This window comes from Myotis nattereri (genome assembly GCF_964212035.1).
Source record: "Myotis nattereri genome assembly, chromosome: 2".
NCBI lineage: Eukaryota > Metazoa > Chordata > Mammalia > Chiroptera > Vespertilionidae > Myotis > Myotis nattereri.
In genome coordinates this window covers 92,981,646-93,004,493 of record NC_138076.1, presented here as the reverse complement: position 1 = coordinate 93,004,493, position 22,848 = coordinate 92,981,646, and the positions used below count along the sequence as shown (strand labels likewise).

At 39.8% G+C, this 22,848-nt stretch overlaps 1 pseudogene across 1 annotated transcript in view; it reads right to left on the bottom strand.

Annotated features, from left to right (window-relative positions):
• Positions 1–14,826: 14,826 nt before the first annotated feature.
• The window catches only part of LOC308513779 (ER lumen protein-retaining receptor 2-like), a 60,486-nt pseudogene continuing 52,464 nt past the window's right edge, over positions 14,827–22,848 (bottom strand). Inside the window, exon 4 of the transcript in view lies at positions 14,827–14,977. The product of the transcript in view is annotated as an ER lumen protein-retaining receptor 2-like (transcript). The remainder of the gene's footprint in view (positions 14,978–22,848) is intronic.

Here is a 22,848-nt window from a genome sequence, read left to right as displayed (position 1 = left end):
GGTCACCTGTCTGCCCCTTTGTGGTCAGTGCCATCATAGTGAGCGGTTAAGTGGCCTTAGCATATCATTAGCATAGTATAATTTGATTGGTTGAATGAATGACCAGATGACCGGATACTTAGCATATTAGGCTTTTATTATATGGTATTAAAACTTTTTAATTAAAAAAATGTAATAGAAATTAAAAAGTAATAAAAGATAAAATGAAATTCATTTGTGTCTCCAGAGGTGACTATAGCCATTAGACATGATACTGTATAAAGTTCACTGTCATATTTGCTTTAAGAGGAACAGTTCAAGAATTAATTGTATTTTTGGATTGTTTTTATTGTAGTTTATTTCTAATATTATGCCATTGTAGTCTGAGAAGATGCTTGGTATGATTTCAATCTTCTTGAATTTGGGGAGACTTTGTTTGTGACCCAATATGTGGTCTGTTTTTGAAAATGTCCCATGTGCACTTGAGAAGAACATATATTCCGTGGCTTTGGGGTGAAATGTTCTGAAGATGTCAATTAAGTCCATCTGATCTAGTGCGTCATTTAGGATTGCTGTTTCTTTGCTGATTTTTTGTCTAGAGGATTTATCAAGTGATGTCAGTGGTGTGTTTAAGTCCCCTACTATGATTGTATTGTTGTTGATCTCTCCCTTGATATCTTCCAGGAGTTTTTTTTTTATGTATTTGGGTGCTCCTGCATTGGGTGCATATATGTTTATCAGGGTTATATCCTATTGTTGTATTGCTCCCTTTAGTATTGTGAAGTGGCCTTTCTTATCTCTTGTTATGGCCTTCACCTTGAGGTCTATTTTGTCTGATATAAGTATTGCCACCCCAGCTTTTTTTTTCATTTCCATTTTCCTGAAAGATATTTTTCCATCCCTTCACTTTCAGTCTGTGTGAGTTCCTTCTGAGGTGGGCCTCTTGTAGACAGCATATATATGGGTCATGTCTTTTTATCGATTCAGCCACTCAATGTCTTTTGATTGGAGCATTTAGTCCATTTACGTTTAAAGTTATTATTGAAAGGTACTTGTTTGTAGCCATTTCTTTTTTGTGTGGCTGTTTTCTTTCTGAGCTTTTTATTTCTTCTTTTTACAGCATCCCCTTTATCTTTTCTAAACACTTGAAAGCTGAATAGCAAGCTACTAAATAATGATTGGGTTACCAATGAGACCAAAGAAGAAATTAAAAACACCCTGGACTCTAATGACGATAACAAAACAACAATCCAAAGTCTATGGGACACAATGAAAGCAGTCCTGAGAGGGAAGTTTATAGCTCTACAGGCCTACCTCAAAAAACAAGAAAAAATTATAGTAAATCATCTAACTCTACAACTCAAAGAATTAGTAAGAGAGCAACAAGAAAAGCCCAGAGTGAGCAGAAGGAAGGCGATAATAAAGATCAGAGCAGAAATAAATGACATAGAGACCAAAAAAAAAAATAAATAAATACAAAAGATCAATGAAACCAAGAGCTGGTTCTTTGAAAGGATAAACAAGATTGATGAGCCTCTAGCCAGGCTCACCAAGAAGCAAAGAGAGAGGACCCAAATAAACAAAATCAGAAATGAAAGAGGCAAAATAACAACAGACCCCACAGAAATTCAAAGAATTGTTAAAAAATACTATGAACAACTCTACTCCAACAAACTAGACAACCTGGAGGAAATAGACATATTCCTAGAAAAATACAACATTCCAAAACTCAATCAGGAAGATTCTAAAAATCTCAATAGGCCAATTACTATGGAAGAAATTGAAGCAGTCATCAAAAAGCTCCCAGCAAACAAAAGCCCGGGGCCAGATGGCTTCACAGGGGAGTTTTACCAAACATTCAAGGAAGAACTAAAACCTATCCTCCTCAGACTATTCCAAAAAATTCAAGAGGAAGGAACACTTCCCAGCTCATTCTATGAAGGCAGCATCACCCTAATACCAAAACCAGATAAAGACAACACAATGAAAGAGAATTATAGGCCAATATCCCTCATGAACATAGATGCCAAAATAATCAACAAAATTCTAGCAAATCGGATCCAGCAATACATCAGAAAGATCATACACCATGACCAATTAGGATTTATCCCAGGGATGCAAAGATGGTATAATATCCTCAAATCAATAAACATGATATATCACATAAACAAATTAAGAGATAAAAATCACATAGTCATATCAACGCAGAACAGGCATTTGACAAAATCCAACACCCTTTCTTGATAAAAACTCTCAGCAAGGTAGGAATAGAAGGATCATACTTCAACATAATAAAAGCCATATATGACAAACCCACAGCCAACATCATACTCAATGGTCATAAACTAAAACCATTTCCCCTAAAGACAGGAACAAGACAGGGATGTCCCCTCTCACCACTCCTGTTCAACATGGTACTGGAAGTACTAGCCATTGCAATCAGACAAGAAGAAGAAATAAAAGTCATCCAAATTGGAAAAGAAGAAGTAAAACTGTCCTTATGTGCAGATGACATGATACTGGACATAGAAAACCCTAAAGATTCCATCAAAAAATTATTAGACTTAATAAATGAATTCGGCAATGAGGCAGGATACAAAATTAATGCCAAGAAATCTAAGGCATTTCTTTACACCAATAGTGAACTTACAGAAAGGGAGACTAAAACAGCAATCCCATTTACCATTGCATCAAAAAAATTAAGATACCTAGGAATAAACTTAATTAAGGAGGTAAAAGAATTACATGCGAAAAACTACAGGACACTGAAAAAAGAGATAGAGGAAGACATAAACAGATAGAACATACCATGTTCATGGATTGGTAGAATCAACATCATCAAAATGTCCATACTACCCAAAGCAATCTATAGATTCAATGCAATCCCCATTAAAATACCAACGGCATATTTCACAGATCTAGAGCAAACGTTCTAAAAATTCATCTGGAATAAAAAAAGACCTCAAATTGCTGCAGCAATCCTGAGAAAGAAGAACAAAGTAGGTGGGATCTCAATACCACATATCAAGCTGTATGACAAAGCCACTGTTCTTAAAACAGCTTGGTACTGGCACAAGAACAGACATATAGATCAATGGAATAGAATAGAGAACCCAAAAATCAACCCAAACAACAATGCCCAATTAATATTCGACAAAGGAGGCAAGAGCATACAATGGAGTCAGGACAGTCTCTTCAATAAATGGTGTTGGGAAAATTAGACAGATACATGCAAAAAGATGAAACTTGACCACCAACTGACACCATATACAAAAATAAACTCAAAATGGATAAAAGACTTAAATGTAAGACGGGAAACCATAAACATACTAAAGGAATCCACAGGCAGCGAAGTTGCAAACATATGCCGAAGGAATTTCTTCTATGATACTGCTCCTAGGGAAATGGAAACTAAAGAGAAAATAAACAAATGGGACTACATCAAAATAAAAAGCTTTTTCACAGCAAAGGAAACCATCAACAAAATAACAAGAAAGCCCACTGCATGGGAGAACATATTTGCCAATGATATCACCAATAAGGGTTTAATCTCCAACATTTACAGGGAGCTCATACAACTTAACAAAAGGAAGATAAACAATACAATCAAAAAATGGGAAAGGGACCTAAATAGACACTTTTCGAAAGAGGACATACAGAAGGCCAAAAGACATATGAAAACATGCTCAGAGTCACTAATTATACGAGAGATGCAAATCAAAATGACAATGCGGTATCATCTCACACCTGTCAGAATGACTATCATCAACAAATCAACAAACAACGAGTGCTGGCGAGGATGTGGAGAAAAAGGAACACTTGTGCACTGCTGGTGGGAATGCAGACTGGTGCAGCCAATGTGGAGAACAGTATGGAGTTTCCTCAAAAATATAAAAATGGAACTCCCATTTGACCCAGTGATCCCCCTTCTAAGAATATATCCCAAGAAGCCAGAAACACCAATCAGAAAGGATATATGCACCCCTATGTTTATAGCAGCACAATTCACCATAGCTAAGATTTAGAAACAGCCTAAGTGCCCATCAGCAGATGAGTGGATTAAAAAACTGGTACATCTACACAGTGGAATACTACGCTGCGGTAAAAAAGAAGGAATTCTTGCCCTTTGCAACAGCATGGATGGAACTGGAGAGCGTTATGCTAAGTGAAATAAGCCAGTCAGAGAAAGATAAATACCACATGATCTCACTCATTTGTAGAATATAGAGAACAACATAGACTGATGAACAGGGACAGATCCAGAGACGGATCAGTGATCAGACTGTCAATCCCTGGAGGGAAAGTAGGGGAGGGTGGGGGTAAGGTGAAGAGATCAACCAAAGGACTTGTATGCATACATATAAGCCAAACCAGTGGACACAGACAACAGGGGAATGAGAGCATGAGTGTGGGGAGAGAGGTTGAGGGTTAATGGAGGGGATGAGGACACATTTGTAATACCTTAACCAATAAAGAAATTAAAGATAAAAAAATTAATTGTAGGGAGGAGAACCAAGATGGCGGCATAGGTTAACGCCGGAGTTTGCTGCTTTGAACAACTACTTCAAAAGTGAAACTAAAAGACTGAATGGACATCACCCAGAACCACTGGAACGCTGGCTGAGTGGAAGTCCTACAACTAGGAGGAAAGAGAAACGCATACCGACACTCAGAGGAGGCGCAGTGCTGAAGTCAAATTCTAAGGTGCGGAGGGCGCGGAGCGGGCTGGCGGCGGAGGGCGCGGTTGGCGTTTTCAATCCGGAGGGAGTCGCAGACTCTGAGCTCCAGATCCGGGCGAGTCTTTAGGGACCCAGACTCAAACGGGAGAAGCGGGACTGTCTGGCTTCAGTCAGAGCGAGTGCAGCTTTCTCTCCGAGCTTTGCAGCAGGTGCTGGGACTCAGAGAGGCAGAGCCCCTGGGGACAGGACTGAGAGCCGCCATAACTGCTCTCTCCGGCCCACCCTGTTGATCCTGTGTGACCCACCCCGCCCAAGCCCTGCACACAGGCATTTGCCGGATAGCCTCAGGCAAACGCCAGATTAGCACCTCCCTAGAGGACAGAAGTTCTCTCACTGCCGACACAGCTGATTTTCATAGCTACTTGGCCTGGAGGTCAAACCCTCCCTGGAATTAGCTACAACAATCAAGATTTAACTATAAGACCAGGAACAAAGACCACTAGGGGATGCACCAAGGAAGCATAACAAAATGTGGAGACAAAGAAACAGGACAAAATTGTCAATGGAAGATATAGAGTTCAGAACCACACTTTTAAGGTCTCTTACGAACTCTCTAGAAGCCGCCGATAAATGTAGTGAGATCCTCAAGAAAACTAATGAGACCCTCGATGTTATGATAAAGAACCAACTAGAAATTAAGCATACACGGACTGAAATAACGAATATTATACAGACTCCCGACAGCAGACCAGAGGAGCGCAAGAATCAAGTCAATGATTTGAAATGCGAGGAAGCAAAAAACACCCAGCCGGAAAAGCAAAATGAAAAAAGAATCCAAAAATGTGAGGATAGTGTAAGGAGCCTCTGGGACAGCTTCAAGCGTACCAACATCAGAATTATAGGGGTGCCAGAAGATGAGAGAGAGCAAGATATTGAAAACCTATTTGAAGAAATAATGACAGAAAACTTCCCCCACCTGGTGAAAGAAATGGACTTACAGGTCCAAGAAGCACAGAGAAGCCCAAACAAAAGGAATCCAAAGAGGACCACACCAAGACACATCATAATTAAAATGCCAAGAGCAAAAGATAAAGAGAGAATCTTAAAAACAGCAAGAGAAAGAAACTCAGTTACCTACAAGGGAATACCCATACGACTGTCAGCTGATTTCTCAACAGAAACTTTGCAGGACAGAAGGGAGTGGCAAGAAATATTCAAAGTGATGAATACCAAGAACCTACAACCAAGATTACTTTATCCAGCAAAGCTATCATTCAGAATTGAAGGTCAGATAAAGAGCTTCACAGATAAGGAAAAGCTAAAGGAGTTCATCACCACCAAACCAGGATTATATGAAATGCTGAAAGGTATCCTTTAAGAAGAGGAAGAGGAAGAAAAAGGTAAAGATACAAATTATGAACAACAAATATGCATCTATCAACAAGTGAATCTAAGAATCAAGTGAATAAATAATCTGATGAACAGAATGAACTGTTGATTATAATAGAATCAGGGACATAGAAAGGGAATGGACTGACTATTCTTGGGGGGGAAAGGGGTGTGGGAGATGCGGGAAGAGACTGGACAACAATCGTGCACCTATGGATAAGGACAGTGGGTGGGGAGTGAGGGCGGAGGGTGGGGCGGGAACTGGGAGGAGGGGAGTTATGGGGGGGGAAAAAAAGAGGAACAAATGTAATAATCTGAACAATAAAGATTTAATTAAAAAATAAATAAATAAATAAATAAATAAATACAGTTCCTAAAAAAAAAAAAAAATTAATTGTAAAAGACTTATTTGTAATGAAAAATGCTTACCACCCTGGGCTTTTATTTCTGCCAATCAAATTTAATTACTGAAATTTTAGTAACAACTGAAGTGAGTAGTTGTTGCCCTCTGTATTGCTTGGAGGCTTTTTCACAAGACCTTCCACGGCCTACAAGACCTCACTTGATAATATTAATTGTCTTTTTAGTGTTCACTGTTACTAAAAAAAATTCTGCTTTCTCTGGGATTCAAGCATTAGATGCTCCTCATTAACTGCTCCCATGTCAAGTAGTGGCAGGTGTGGCTCTGCCGCACCACCCACACAGGCAAGCAAGGAGGAAGTGCTGCCACTGTTTGCAGGTGTCCTCAAACTACGGCCTGCAGGCCACATGCAAATACAAATATTGTATTTGTTCCTGTTTTGTTTTTTTACTTCAAAATAAGATATGTGCAATGTGCATAGGAATTTGTTTATAGTGTTTTTTTAAACTATAGTCCGGCCCTCCAACGGTCTGAGGGACAGTGAACTGGCCCCCTGTTTAAAAAGTTTGAGGACCCCTGGTTTAGGGTCATTCCACACAAGTCTAATGGGTGAGAACCACTCTACTACCAACAACTCCAAGCCCACCCTTTCAATATCATTCAGCAGGTAACAGATCCAACAGTTTTTTTGGGCTTATTTCCCATAAATACCATAAGGCACTAAAGTCATACTCCAAGATTTCCAAACACTCCTTTGTAACTCTGTATTGATTCAGATAAGATCAGCCAGGCATGTTTGTTCCAGAGGTGCCGAGGTGGCGTGATAGTGTGAGGATGAGCCCCAGTCTTTCTCCAGGTCTCCCCAGTGAGAGCCTGTCCTGCTGCGCTGTCCTTTCACTTGGCTATCACAGTGAGCTTGTGGCTGGACCCTGCTGGCCTGATTGCCCCCAACTGCCCTCCCCTGCTGGCCTGATTGCCCACAACTGCCCTCCCCTGCCGGCCATCTGTGGCAGTCATCTTGTGGCAGCTATCTTGTGATGATGTGAGGTCAGCCATCTTGTGATGATATGGGGGTGGCCATCTTGTGATGACATGAGGGTGTCATGCAAGGGCCACCTAGGCTTTTATTAGTATAGATTTTTTTCACTTCTTATCTTGATTCCTTTGTAAATCTTCTTGTTTATAATTATTTTACTTTTATCAATGGTCTGGTGTAAAAATTTTAATATTTTTACATCTAGGTAGTTTACAAAGATGTGAAATTTGTAAAGTTCATATTTTCACATTATTGCAAAATCAATGTGATTATATTCAGAAAATGCTGAGGGAGATTGTTAATTTATTATTAATGATTATGTGGAATAGGGGCTATTAAAATGCAAAGCAGAAAAATGATATTGATATCAATGAAAAATCAAACTCAGACAGAGGAATAGGTATCTCCATTGCTTTCCCACCCCTGGAAGAAGTCTACTTTTCTGAAAGGCCATTGGGTGTAATGGGCTTCCCAGCCTTGAGTCCCATCTTGCCTCTGTCATATGTTAGCTAAAGTTGGTTACCTTGGGAAAGTAGCAAAGTCTTTTTGTGCTTCAAGCACCTGTAAGGTGGGGATAATGATTTTGAGACTCACAATTAAGAAACATAAAATGCATAGAATAATGCAGGACATAAAATAAGCATTCATTAGATGTTAGCTGTACTTATTTTTATTAGAGTTATATTGCTGAAATTTAGATTGGAGAAAAAGAAGAAGAAGATACAAATCAATTGTCACTACTCAATTAATCTGGTTATAATGGGAAAAGTTCTAGACAAAGAAGGAGGACATCTGGGTTCTGTCCTGGATTTGACTCACTAGCTTTGTGACCCTACTGTACATCTGGGGACTAGGTTTCCTCATCACTAAAATGAGAGTGCTGTGTTGGACACTCCCTGTTTCCATTCACCTCTAATATCCTAAGATCATGCTAAAGTGTCTCAAAACCCTAATAACTGAGATATTTGTAATGCAGCATTACATTGTAATATTTCTAAACAAGACAAAGCATCCAAATGCCAGCTAAAGTGAAACCTGGAAATAATCTAAAACAATCTTTTAGAGATACTTCTGAAAGGTGTTTTTTCAGCAAAATTCTGATCAGCAAAGAACTGGAAAAATATGACCATATTTCAAAAGCTAAAGAAAACAAACATGAAAGAATAATAATATCAGTACTTTATCCTGGTGTCTGGCTTTGTTTCTAGGAACTATTAGATTAAAAAGAAGGGCAGAGGAAGAGGCAGGAAGAAGAGGAGATAGTGAGGGAGCAAGAGAAATAAAGTACAACTTGTATGTCTGCATGGCTGTTATTTTAAGAAAATGTATTCTGATTAATTTTACTCAAATAATAAATAAATAAAACATCCAGTAGCAATCTGCCACAAGAACTTTTTTCTAACATAGACCTAATCAAAATAATCAGGTTGTGTTAAAAAAAAGTTTACAGTAAAATGCTGGTCTTTATCTTTTCCAGTGTTATTTTATTTTGTTAAATATTAACTACTCTGAGCTTGCACAGTCTACTTGCTTGGTAATGTCAACTAAGTAAATATTAATAACTGTGCACTTTTCCCTCAGAAAAATGAAGGCCAACAAATGGGGGAAAATATAACTAATGTTGTGCAGCCATCTATGAATATTTTATGAATCAGATAAATTAAAGATGAAAAAAAGCAATAACCCAGCCAGTACCCTGTCTACTGATGTACACTATTAAGTGGTGTGTCTGGTCTAGTATTTTTTAATTTTTTTTACCAATTTATTTGATGCTCTCTCAAAAAAAAAGTAAGTTGCACTGGTTGACCTTTAAAGTAAGTTTAACTTTATGTTAGGGATAGAATGTTATTTAACTGGAAGATAGAGAATGAAAGTCAAGACAAATAATAAAATATCATGGGTTTTTTCCCACTTAGAAAATTATAACGAACAACTATTCCTAAAAGGAAATTTTAAAATCCCCAACTGTTGAAAGTATGTAGATTTCCTAGCTTACAGCATCCATTCTGCAAAGATAAATCAGTGCAACAGGGTAAGATTAAAAACTGGCAAAATGCTGACTTTAATGGCTATCAGTTAAATTGCCAAATGATGACCTAAATTTAATAAATTGCTTATTAACTGAATTTCCATTGAGGCTTAGCAGTAGTAGATATATAGAAATAGAAGTATTTATCACTTCAGAGTATTTCAGGGCAAGGAAAATATACAAAACTTGTTTCTTTGCAATATAATGTAAGTCCTCAGAAATAAATTCTACCATAATAAAAACACCTAAACCATGAAAACATGTTACCAAAAAATGTAGACACCATAGCCTGAATTTCTGCATTTTTCTCTTTATTAGTCCAAACTCCCTAGGTCATATGTGCAACCCCTTCACATATACACCAGGAGCTCCAGACATTTGCCATACAAAGAAAACAGCAGAGTGAGCAGAGAATCAGCAGAGCCACCAGACCAAAAACAAAGCATTTAGTTATAAGACTTTTCTATAAAAAGAACTTCAATGTCTCAATAGATCCCAAATTGTTAAAAAGATGTTTGCTTCTATTTCAGGAGGTTCAATTAAATTATACACTCTGAAACATAAGTGGGAAGCAATTCTGTTTTAGGGAAAAATGCCTATTGTAAACCAGGGTGAAAATTTTCACCAAAAAAGTCTGACTACCTAAATGATCTCCCCCACCTTTCCCTAATTCATAGAAATGGAGTATATCTGACTTTCCTCTCAAAGCAAGCTGAAAATGTTTAAATGAAGAATTTTAAAATGGTCTTCATAAAATAATATTATTGTCTTTTCTAATATAAAGTCTACAGATGACACACACAAATATGTATAGCATAGAAAAACTCAACCTGTGACTGAAGACAGTTCGGTATGCTACCGGCTACAACATGGTCACAAATGGCAGATTGCTGTAGCCACCTAGCCATCATCAGTCAGACTCACTGGCTACATGTTCCCTTTTCAACATAGTACTAGTAGTTCTTTCTCTGTGAGTGATGACGCACGAGGACAATCACTTCCCTCTGACTTCCAAGTAAAAACACATGCACACAGATTTGTGCTATTTGATTCTGATAGTCAAAAGTGAACCTGCCATTTCTTCCCCAATGCCAAAGAAAAAATTACTTGGAAAAAAAAAGACTTTCTATGAATTACTCTGTATTTCAGGTTTCTTTTCATGCAAAACATTTCATGTATACTGAATAACAATTAATCTTTGATTAAGGGTTTTAGTTAGAAGGTATCATACCAGCACAAAAATACCCACACTGGATTAGTAAAATTGTAAGACTACTTTTAAACTCATAAAAATGCAATTGCACTCAGTAACTACAGTTTTAGTCTTCTGGGTACCCCATGCTACACGGAATCAGGGAAATGAACATTGCTGGAGGGAGCCATTTTCCTAATTTGCTACTATTTAAAAATTGTTGAGATGCCACATGTTGGGGGCTAAAATCCTTTAAAGTGCTGTTGAGAATATCAGTTAAAATTTTGACCAGTTACTATCAGCCTCTATTCCATATTACCATGTCCACAGTGCAGGTTTGGTGTTCACACTACATTGACTTCCCTCCTTCCCTGCAGTCCCTATTAGCAACAGTGCACCAGCAGCGGTGGACACAAGGCTCCTGCGGAGGCCCAGGTTGGCAGGTGGCACGCACCTGGCAATCAAGGTCTGGGGCTTACTCAGCTCTGTGGTGGGAAGTTCAGGGCATCCTGTCTGGGTAATTTTCTGTTGTTTTTGTTTCTTCCTCTTCAGTTTTGATACTGTTGTATTTAACTTAGTTATTAAAAACAGGAAAGAAAGGGAAGGTAGATGCATGCTCAGTAAATTTGGGGGGACTAGCAAAGATGCTTACTGTCAATCACACCTGGGAATAGGTTATCGGTTAGAATGGGTGTGGCCACTGCAAGGGGGTGACATTTGAGATATTTAATTCCTTAACCCGTGGTTGACAAACCGCGGCTCGAGAGCCACATGCGGCTCTTTGGCCCCTTGAGTGTGGCTCTTCTACAAAATACCAAGTGCAGGAGCGCACATACAGTGAGATTGAAACTTCATGGCCCATGCGCAGAAGTTAGTATTTTGTGGAAGAGCCGGTATTTTGTGTATATGAGCAGAACTATGTTGACATCCAATGTGGTTGTTCACGTCTGTAAAAGTGAAACTGTTATTGAGAAAAGTGTGGTCTTTCCTGGTTTGCCAGTGGGAGTGGAGTCCTTGGGGTACCACTGGGATAGGCACACTTTTCTCAATAACAGTTTCACTTTTACAGACGTGAACAACCACATTGGATGTCAACCTAGTTCTGCTCGTATTTCTCTCTTGGTGCCAATTTGGAAAGAGCACAGAGTATATAATCCTATATAATAACAGCCTAATATGCTAAGTGTCCGACCGTTCAACCATTTGACCAGTCATTATGATGCGCACTGACCACCAGGGGGCAGATGCTCCAACTGGTAGGTTAGCTTGCTGCTGGAGTCTGCTGATCGGGACTGGGTGAGACCGGCTGGATATGCCCTGGAGCCCTCCCGTGTTCCCTCCCCAGCCCCAATTGTGCACTGGTGGGGTGTCCCTCAGCCTGGCCCACAATCTGGGATACTTCAGGGGGTATCAGAGAGCTGGTTTTGGCCCAAACCCCATAGACCAGGCCGAGGGACCCCACCAGTGCACGAATCCATGTACTGGACCTCTAGTAGTTTATAACAAGCATTGCATCTTCATCCTGCTTTCACACCCCTGAGGAGATGCTGGGGGGGGAGATACGATCTGTCTGTTTCACTGGACATATATACCTTTGCAAATATGGCTTATGCTTTTTCCCATTGAGGTCTGTTTCATGGTGTTCTTTTTTTTTTTTTTTTGCTATTTTAGAGGAGATGGTTTCTTTCTTTTTTTCGGTGTTTGTTTTTTTTAATTCAAGAAAAATGATTTTAAATATCATAATGTTAAATGCAATAAACACCAATTATTCAAGAAAAATGATCTTACATATGATAGTATTACATGCAATAAACATTGATATTTCAAGAATAAAATGATTTTAAGTACAATAATATTACCAAAACTGTACTAACATGGTATGATATCACAAAAGTTGTAGGAAATATTAAAAATCTACAAATAACAGGATTACTTCTATTATATTCTAGTATATTTTTCCCCTCTGGCTCTATTTTTGTTCAGCTTATGTTGTTCATTATATTCTATAAATGAGTTAGATCATATGATATTTATCTTTCCCCAACTGGGTTATTTCGCTTAGCATGATGCTTTTAAAGTCTATTTTGTCAGATATGAGTATTGTGACTCCAGGTTTTTTTTTCTTTTCCATTTACATGGAAAAATTTTTTTCTATCCCTTCACTTTCATTCTGTATGTGTCTTTTGTTTTGAGGTGGGTCTCTTGTAGACAGCATATACTTGGGTCTTGTTTTTGTATCCATTCATCTACCCTACACCTTTTGATTAGAGCATTTAATCCATTTACATTTAGGGTTATTATTGAGAGGTACTTATTTATAGCCATTTTAATTCTGGATGGCTAGGTTTCTCTCAATGTTTCTTTTTATCACCAATCCCTTTAGCATTTCTTCTAATGCTGGCTTGGTGGTGATGAACTCCTTTAGCCTTTTTTTTTTGTCTGGGAAGCTCTTTATTTTACTATTTTGAATGATAGCCTTGCTGGATATAGTAATCTTGATCTCAGATCCTTGCTTTCCATTACCTTGAGTACTTCATGCCATTCCCTTCTGGCCTGTAGATTTTCTGATGAGAAATCAGGTGTCAGCCTTATGGGAACTCCTTTGTAGGTAACAATTTTCTTTTCTCTTGCTGCCTTTAAGATTTTCTCATTGTCTTTAATTATGATGTGTCTGGGTATGGGTCTGTTTGGGTTCTTATTGTTTGGGGTTTTCTGTGCCTTCTGAACTTGTGTGACATTTTCCTTTAACAGGTTAGGGAAGTTTTCTACCATCATTTCTTCAAACACCTTCTCTATTCCTTTCTCCCTTTCTACCTCTTCTGGCACACCTCCTATTTTAATATTGTTACATTTCACATTATCTCACAGCTCCCTTAAGCTGTCCTCCTGTTTTTAATTTTTTTTTTCTTTTTGGTTCTCTAATTGAGTGATATTTTCAACTCTGTCTTCTAGTTCACTGATTTGATTCTCAGCTTCCCCTAATCTGCTGTGTATTTCTTCCAATGTGTTCTTTATTTGCGTTATGTCATTCTTTATCTCAGACTGTTCTTTTTTCATAGTTACTATATCCTTTTTTATACTGTTGAGTATTTTTAACATCACTACTCTGAATTCTGTTTCAGATAAATTTCTTATCTCTGCTTCATTTACCTCTTCTTCTGGAGAATTTGCTAGTTCTTTCATTTGGGGGTTGTTCCTTTGTTTCCTCATTTTTATTGTCTGGGTTTGTGACTATTATCTAGGTAGATCCTCTATACTTCTCAATCTCTAGTGCAGAACAGTGTTAAAGGCTGTTTCTGACTAATTGGATCAGGCAAAGACTCAAATCCTCCAGAGACCACCTGCTTACAGACTAATAATATTCAACTTGAATTGCCCCCAGACAATCATCCTCAGGTGTGATGAGAGTTTTTTTCAACAGGGTGGGGCAGTTGCTTCTGCCTGGAGGCTAATTGTTACTTTTAATCCCTTAAGTGGCCTCAGGGCAAGGTGTTTTCCATTAGGGTGTGTCAACTGTCTTCCCCCCAGGCAAGGCAGATGTATATGTGAGAAAGATGTCCTCTGCTGTGTGAGGGAATGACTTAGCCCAGGAAACTTGGGGTGTCTGTCTTCTGAGCTCTATCCCCCAAGTCACCAGTCTTGAGTTCTGCTCTCACAGTTCCAGTTCACTTCACTGTCCCTCTGCCAAAGCACAAAGTGGGTGACTCCACAGGGAATTTTTATGCATTGGCCTTTTAATAGGGTGCCTGAATTTTCAGCTGCCACTCCCTGGCAGACAGCATCCCACTGCTTTTCACAACTAGATGTTATGTGGGTATCCTCCTCAGTTTGGTGCTCTCTGCTGGGAATCCTAGTGCCAGGACTAGATCACAGAGTTCTTAGTGGCACCCCCCACAGCTGAGATATCTCTCCAGGACTTCAGTTGCCATCTGTGGATGCTTGGCCTGCCCTTTCTTGCCTCTGCCCCTCCTACCAGTCTCTATGACGTCTCCGCCTTCTGTCCTTGGGTATCAGGGTTCTCTCCTGTGAATTTTCCATTGATTATTCAGGAAGCCTTTCTGCATTTCAGTTGTAATTCCAGCTTATTCCTGGGAGCATGTCCATGCAGCATCCTCCTACTCTGCTGCCATTTTTTAATCTCCTTGTTTCATGGTGTTCTATTCATGCTTTTGCTTCTGCTTCAGGCTTGTTGAAATGCATTATGACTCTTCTAAAGCTTTTAAACAACTGAAATATAACCTGGTTATCATAGATACTGAAAAGTGCTTCAAATCTTTCTTGTTCTTGCACCTCAAACACTGCTTCATGGATCCTGCAAGCAAAAAGTGAGGTAGGCAGTTTACTTAAATCCATCATTTCTTACAAATCATCTTAATTTTTACCTCAAATTATTCCTTTTCCTCTTTTTGGTCACTGCTATAGAGATCTGACTGGCTATTATTCCAAGATTTCATTGTGTACTCAGCATTATCCTCTAAAAGCAGGTCTGTTCCATTTTTAAAGTTCTAAGATGACCACCAGGCGTCTCCTGCATTCTTGGCCACTGCAGGAAGGCAGGCAAGCAGGGGAGAGGCCAGTGCAGCCCCAAGGGCAGAGTTGGTGCTGGGCAGCCTTGCCACCACTCTCCCTGAGTCTGTTCCAGTTTTTAGTGACTCAGGCTATAGAGAATTTACCATTTCCCTCAAAGCCATTTTCCTAGTAAAGACTATCTAGCCCTCTAGGAAAATTTGTCAAGTATCCATTGCTTTAATTTTCTTTTTTTAAAAAATATATTTTATTGAGTTTTTGCAGAGAGGAAGGGAGAGGGAAAGAGAGCTAGAAACATCAATGAGAGAGAAACATTGATCAGCTGCCTCCTGCACATCCCCTGCTAGGGCTGTGCCCGCAACCAAGGTACATGCCCTTGACCGGAATCGAACCCGGGACCCTTCAGTCTGCAGGCCGACACTCTATCCACTGAGCCAAACCAGTCAGGGCTAATTTTCTAATTAATCTCATTTGATTTAGTTTATTTAATTGCTTGTTTTTAGTGTATTTAGAATCTTCATTGTTTTCTATGTGTATTTTTTTCTTTCCTTCCCTTCCCTTCCCTTTACTTCCCTTCCTTTCCCTTCCCCTTCCTTTTCTTTCATTGAACCTTCCTCTCTTTAGTTTTTGCCAGGAAGAAAGCAAACAAATTTTTGCTTGTAGATATGTGAGCTGTGATCATTGAGTTCATTAACAAATTAACAATAACAACATGAATGGATCACTAACTATGTAAGGTGTTGAGCTGCATGCTTTGTATACATTTCCTCTTTTATTAAGCATCTACTATTTTACAGTTATCAGGAATGCAAAGTTAAATATGATCCTGCAGATGTTGTCAAAGACCTTATGAGACAAGCATTTGAATAATGTCAACATAGCATACTGAGTGCATGTAGGATAAGGGTCCACTCCAGCAGTGGGGAGAAAGGCTCAAGGGCAGAGGTCAGGTGGAGTGGGTGGATGATATCCTAGATGAGATAAACTCTAGCCTAAGACTTGAAGGAGATATAAACGGGTTGCAGTTAGGATGGTTGCTCAAGAAATTCTATAAAGTTCAGTGTTATTAAGTTGAAAAGCATGAGGATTGTTGGGAAATAAGGTAGGCCAAGATCAGATTGTGGAAAGTTCTATTGTGGTGGGAAACTTGGGTTTTGTAATGGGTATTAAGCAGAGGATTGATGTGGTTGCTTTGTAGAAAACATACAGGAATAGTGGCAGAGAGATTGTAATTGTGGCACTTCTCCAAATGAGAGACAATGAGTATTGAGATTCCTGAGTCAGATTAGCACTTCTTGTTTGGAATATCTTTAAGGCCATCTCTCTCCCTTGATTCTAAATAATTATTAAATTCTTTACCAAGTATCTTCCTGAATATCTGAATGGATGTTCTAGGTACCTTGGTACTGAAAAGTGGGGAACACATGTTTACCACAGCCTGTGGGGTTATGTCATGATGGTTATTTAGACAAATATCTAATAATTTATGAGGAAGACTAACTTTCTCTTAATAATATATGGGGGGAGTGATGGAAAAGAGACAAGAATCACCAATGAGCATCCACTCTGTGCAAAGCCCAATGCTATGGACATTAACATTTTATTGTATCAACAAGGTGGCAGCAGAGAGTCAACCTTCTGAGGGTTAAGCAGTCCTAATCAACACATAATCAGAAATAGCCACTTGCAGAAATGAGTTTATCTAAATGTTTATGTTTTCCTCCCAGACCAAAAGTACTAGGTTATTAAAAAGGGTTAATACACAATAGGCCAATAGATGTGATACAGATCCAATTTGGTTGAGGTGGTTATGGTGTATTCTCAGAATAGAAATGTCATTAAAGAAAGCTGTAATTTGATTAATGATATTGTAACAGGCTTGTCTGAAGTAATGTGCTAATAGAAAGGTATTGTCTGCCTGGAGTCTAGTAAAATTAGGATAGGGCCAAAGACCTTGACCAGCATTCATTCATTCAGAACATCCAAGGAAAGGAGTGATTGTATGCTAATGTCTACATTGCCATCATTGGATTTTTAAGTGTCTAAAAACACCTTAGAATTTTCTGCAGCTTGAATGAAATAGTCCTTCCAATTATTGAACACTTCTTTAAAAAAAGAATCTGAGCTCATCAAATATATCCTTTTTATTAATAGAGGCAGAATTATATAGTGGAAAATTTGGCTCTGACTTCAGACCCCACGATTGGTATCTTGGCTCTGACACTTAAAAGCTATGTGAATTAGTCTTCTATTGATACATAACAAATTACCCTAAACCTCGCAGTTCAGAACAATAAACATTTATCTCACTAAGTGGCCCAGTGCACGGATTTGTGCACATTGAAATTAATTAGAAGAAATATTTTAATATTGCTATTCACTCTTTCTCTATAATAGAAGTGTCAGCCAAATTCATGATCAACAATGACAGATCGAAACACGCGCATGTGATTGGCGCCAGTGAGAGCTTTATATGTATAGCATATGCGTGAGTCAACTTAGCCTTTTATAGATATAGAATAAACTTGTTTAATTAGATCTGCTTTCTGATTTAGCTAAACTTTTTCCAGCCCAGGGAAGCACCCCAACTTCTCTTTCAGGTAATTGTCAGCAACACAGCAGTAAATATCAACAAGAAGCAGATTATTATTGTAGATCATGCAGGGAGAACAAAAGGTAAAATATTTAACTGCAGCAGTGTTTGACTATATTCTGCGCATTGAGAAAACCTGAGTCATTTTCAAGGTCCACCATTTCTTACTTCTTTTCAGTTGGGTCAAGTTTCTAAACTTTCTAAATCTCCATTTTCCAGCTAATGAAAAAAAAAAATAGGATTCCACCGAGTCTCCTATCTACCTACTCCAGGACTTTTGTGAGGATCAAATGAGGCACAGGAAAACACTTCACAGACATTTGGTTAAAGTGTGAAATATTTGCACCTGGATAGAAAGCAAGTCATGTTTCTGGGCTGAAGAAACTGCAAGTCATCGCTAGGGAGAGAAAGCCGGGTGTTGCTATGTGACATCATTACCTGGTGCCCACAGTGACCATTTCCAGGCTGGACTGGGCTGTGGGCTGCATTTTGCGCCAAGGGGTCTCAGCAGCATTGGCTGTGATTTAGTGGGGCATTGCTCCAGGGTGGTGGCAGGGCCTGTGTCCCACTTGGGGGAAGCCGAGTGTTGCTTTGTGGGTGCAAGGTCCGTGGTGCCGTTTCTCTGTAAATGGCCAATGTGTGTCACGGCAGCTCCTGTGTTGAGTGTCTGCCCCCTGGTAATCAGTGTGTGTCATAGCAACTGGTCAGATGGTTGGATACTTAGCATGTTAGCCTTTTATATATATAGACTAGAGGCCTGGTGCATGAAATTCGTGCACGGGGGTGTGTGTCCCTCAGCCCAGCCTGCACCCTCTCCAATCTGCAACCCCCTGAGGGATGTCTGACTGCCCATTCAGGATTAGGCCTAAATGGGCAGTTGGACATCCCTTTCACAATCCAGGACTGCTGGCTCCCAACCACTTGCCTGACTGCCTGATTGCCCTAACCACTTCTGCCTGCCTGCCTGATCATCCCTAACCAATCCCCTGCCAGCCTGATCCACACCTAACTGCTCCCCTGCTGGCCCGATTGCCCCTAACTGCCCTCCCCTGCAGGCCTGACCCCCTCCAACTGCCCTCCCCTGCAGTCCTGGCCCCTCCCAACTGCCCTCCCCTGATGGCCATCTTGTGTCCACATGGGGGTGGCCATCTTGTGTGTGGGAGTGATGGTTGATTTGCATATTACCTCTTTATTATATAGGACAGTTTCAGCAGGTCAGAGATTTAGAAGTGGCTTAGCTAGCTCAGGGTCTATCATGAGGATGCCTTCATCTGCAGGCTTGACTGGGGCAGGAGGACCCATTTCCAGGATGGCTGACTTACCTGGGGGCACATGGTGCTAGCTGTTGGTTCTCCTATGTGGGCCTCTCTACAAGCTGCCTGAGAGTCCTTATGACATAATGACTGGCTTCCCCCAGAGCAAGCAATCCAAGAGAGATCCAGGAAGAAGGAGCAACATATTTTATCCCAGTGGAGGAAGCTTATGCTATCACTTACATTCTATTCATCAGACTTGAGTCTCTAAGTCTGATTCAAATCAAGGAAGGAGGAGGTTTGTACTCAACTTTTTGAAGAGAAGAGTTTCAATGAATTGTGCATACAATTTTATACCATTTCACTGTGTAAACCTTGGGCAATTTATTTAAAATATCTGTGCTCCAGTTTCTTCATCAGCAACATAGAAAGATTAGTATCTGCCTTATAGATCTGTTATAATAATAAAATGAATTATTAAAAAGACTTTAAAACAGTGCAGGATATATGATGAGTGCTCAAGAATTATTAGCAATTATTATGCTGATTACTAAGTCTATAGCAGACCTCTTGGCCTGTGATGGAACTAATATGGAGGCAAGAAGAATATATGCTGGCAGCAGTTCATGGCTCCCCTGTAGTTGATCATTCCTATAGACAACGGAGTTAACTCCACATCTCCCTGTTGGGCCTTGATGAACCTAGTCACTGTTCTTGCCTAGGCTGGGAATCCAGCACAGGCAGCATGTTTTCTTCTTTGTTATAAAAGTCCTTATTCGTTTTTCACAAGGGGAAGTAGTTTACAAAGGTGCCAGCCAGACTATGTGACTTCTCAGGTCCAATGCCATGGAGACGAGGAAGCTCAAAAGTGTCAAGGCTCCTGTTGAAATCAGAGGTTTAAATCTCAGCTGAGCCAGCAGGAGCCAGCCAAGAACCATTGAATAGATTATTTTAGCTTCTAAGGGTGGCTTCACAGAGCAAAGGTCTCTCCAGGGCTCTGTCCTGAAGTCACCTCAGAAAGCTATGTCTCTGATATCATAGGAAAGGGATCCAGGCCCAGAAATCATTCAAAATCACCCACCTCAGTTTCACCTCTGAGAATTGAATATCAGGGACAAGTATTGCAGGAATGTTCATGAATCTGGGTACCAAATAGATCTTGGAGATATTATATCAGGTTAAGTAAAATTTATAAATATTTATTAGGTACCCACTATTAGCAACTTATAATAGTTCTTGAATTAGAAGAAACTTTCTGAGGAATGAATAGATGGGTAACCCATGTAGGATTGTAGATTAATTGCTATCTGCTGCAGTCAAAATTCACAGTTCTATTTAAAGAACATATGTCAGGAAGTTAAATAAGGAGTTTTGAATTTTTTACTTACAAATGTATTGAGTTTAAACTAGAAGCCAATATTACTACCCATTCCTCACAGTTACAGCCTTTATATTAGCAAAAAGAGAAAGACCAAAAGGAGAAAAGAAGAAATTTGATAGGGTGTCCAAATATGCAATTCCTGAAATCTAACCGAATTACGTTAACAGTTCAGTACTTTGCTTTTAAATGTATAAAGCAACATGCTGACTGGCTCCATGGAAGGCAAGACCACCAGGAAGCATAAGACCCCTCAGGCTAACATGGCCTACGGGCTGACCCTTCCTGGAAAGAAAGGCCTCTTCTATTCAAAGGCAGTATCCAGGGAGAAATAATTTATAAGTTTTATTTTATTTTATTTAGATTTTAATACAACAAGTGAAAATTACTGTTTCTGGTCAGGGGTTCATATTACTCCCAAATAAATGAAAAAAAGTAGATTCTGTGGTTTCTCAAGGTATTATACTTTCAGCTAATTTGATAGAACACTCAGCTTCCAGATCAATATTTGCATATTTTATATACACTCAGTTACGTAGGGAGGTCTGAGGATATTTAGATATAGAATATTATAATCAAATTACAGCACATAATTTTCTCTCGAAATTTACTTTTTAAAGTGGTTTGCAAACCATCTAATTTCCCTTTGTGTTATTCCTATGAAAGAATGCCGCACCAGGAGCCAGACAGAAAAACAAAGATGAGTCTTTTCCCTGCACAAAAGCCTACACAGGAAAAAATGGATGGCTCTCAGCACCATATACAGATGTGTAGCTGTAAACCACACACCCTTCTTTTCTTCTTGGAAAATGATCTTCAATTAGACTGGAACACTAGATGAACTGCTGCTAAGTAAAATGTTCATTGCTTTCTGCAACACTGAGTGCTATTGAGTTTTATCAGCCACTCTGAATTCATTTTCCTCCAAGGGCCCCATTTGGCCTCTAAGTCTCTTTCACAACCCCTCCTCCCTTCTCAAAAATGTTTCCTATTCACTGTGAGGCTCTTATCCAAGGAAAATAGATGGCAGTGAAGGACCTGGGGGTGGGGATAGGGACACAGAGAGGAGCTGTTTTGGAGAAGGGAAGGAGAGATGAGGGCTGCTCCCACATAATGTGTGGACACCTATTAGAGGGTTGGTGGACTTATGGCAAACATAAAATTAGGTCCAAACATTCACCCCAATTCACTGGAACATGTAAATTTACTTGAGGTTAGAGAAGAGAGGTTTTAGAAAAATTATTTCCCCTCTAAAAGTATGAAATGAAGTTGTACCATAGAAAAAAAGTGGTAGCGCCCTGACTGGTTTGGCTCAGTGGATAGAGTGTCGGCCTGCAGACTGAAAGGTCTCAGGTTCGATTCCAGTCAAGGGCATGTACCTTGGTTGCGGGCACATCCCCAGTCGGGGGTGTGTAGGAGGCAGCTGATCGATGTTTCTCTCTCATCGATGTTTCTAACTCTCTATTCCTCTCCCTTCCTCTCTGTAAAAAATCAATAAAACATATTTTTTTAAAAAAGTGGTAGCTAATGAGGAGGACTGTTTTTGTAGTGTGAGAAGCTAAACAGCTGGAATAGAACTATTTCATATTTCAGATGCAGACTGCAATAACTGAATAACCTTCTTATTTGGACCCACAGCTTCATACAATGGAGGCATTCATCACATGAAGAGCCATAGCAGAATTTTGGGCTATTTTCTCCTTTTATTCATTCTCTGAACCCCATCCTACCCCTGCTTCCCTTCCCCCATTTCCTCTGTGTGGTTTGAATAGCTGAAATGTGCTCATAATGTGTTTGTACTAGACACATTGTTACTTCCCTTTTACCAAAGGCACCTGGCAGGGTCAGCAGGCAACCTCAGCCCCACCCCCATCCCCATGGAGTCTGGTTTAACTCTTTAGTGACAAATGTTCAAATACATTTTTACAGTGATTTTAGCAAATATTAGAAACTAGAGGCCCAGTGTACAAAATTCTTTCACTGGGTGGGGGGCGGTCCCTCAGCTCGGCCTATGCCCTCTCACAGTCCGGGAGCCCTCGGAGGATGTTGGACTGATGGCTTAGACCCGCTCCCTGCAGACATCCTTAGCACTGCCGTAGAGGGGGGAGAGGCTCCTGCCAATGCCGTCAGGCTAGCCAGCTGTGAGCCCAGCATCTAACTGAGTGGCACTCCTCCTGTAGGAGCGCACTGACCACCAGGGGGCAGCTCCTGCATTGAGCATCTGCTCCCTGGTGGTCAGTGTGTGTCATAGTGACAGGTCGTTCTGTGGTTCAGTCGATTTGCATATTCGCCTTTTGTTATATAGGATAGTCCAACAAACTATTTGAACATATACTTTAAAGAGTAGAAGGAAAATAGAGCCTGTTCTATTTTGTTAAGTTTCATAATTTCTTTTCTTTCTATTTCTCCTCTCTTCTTGTCTCCTTTTCCCT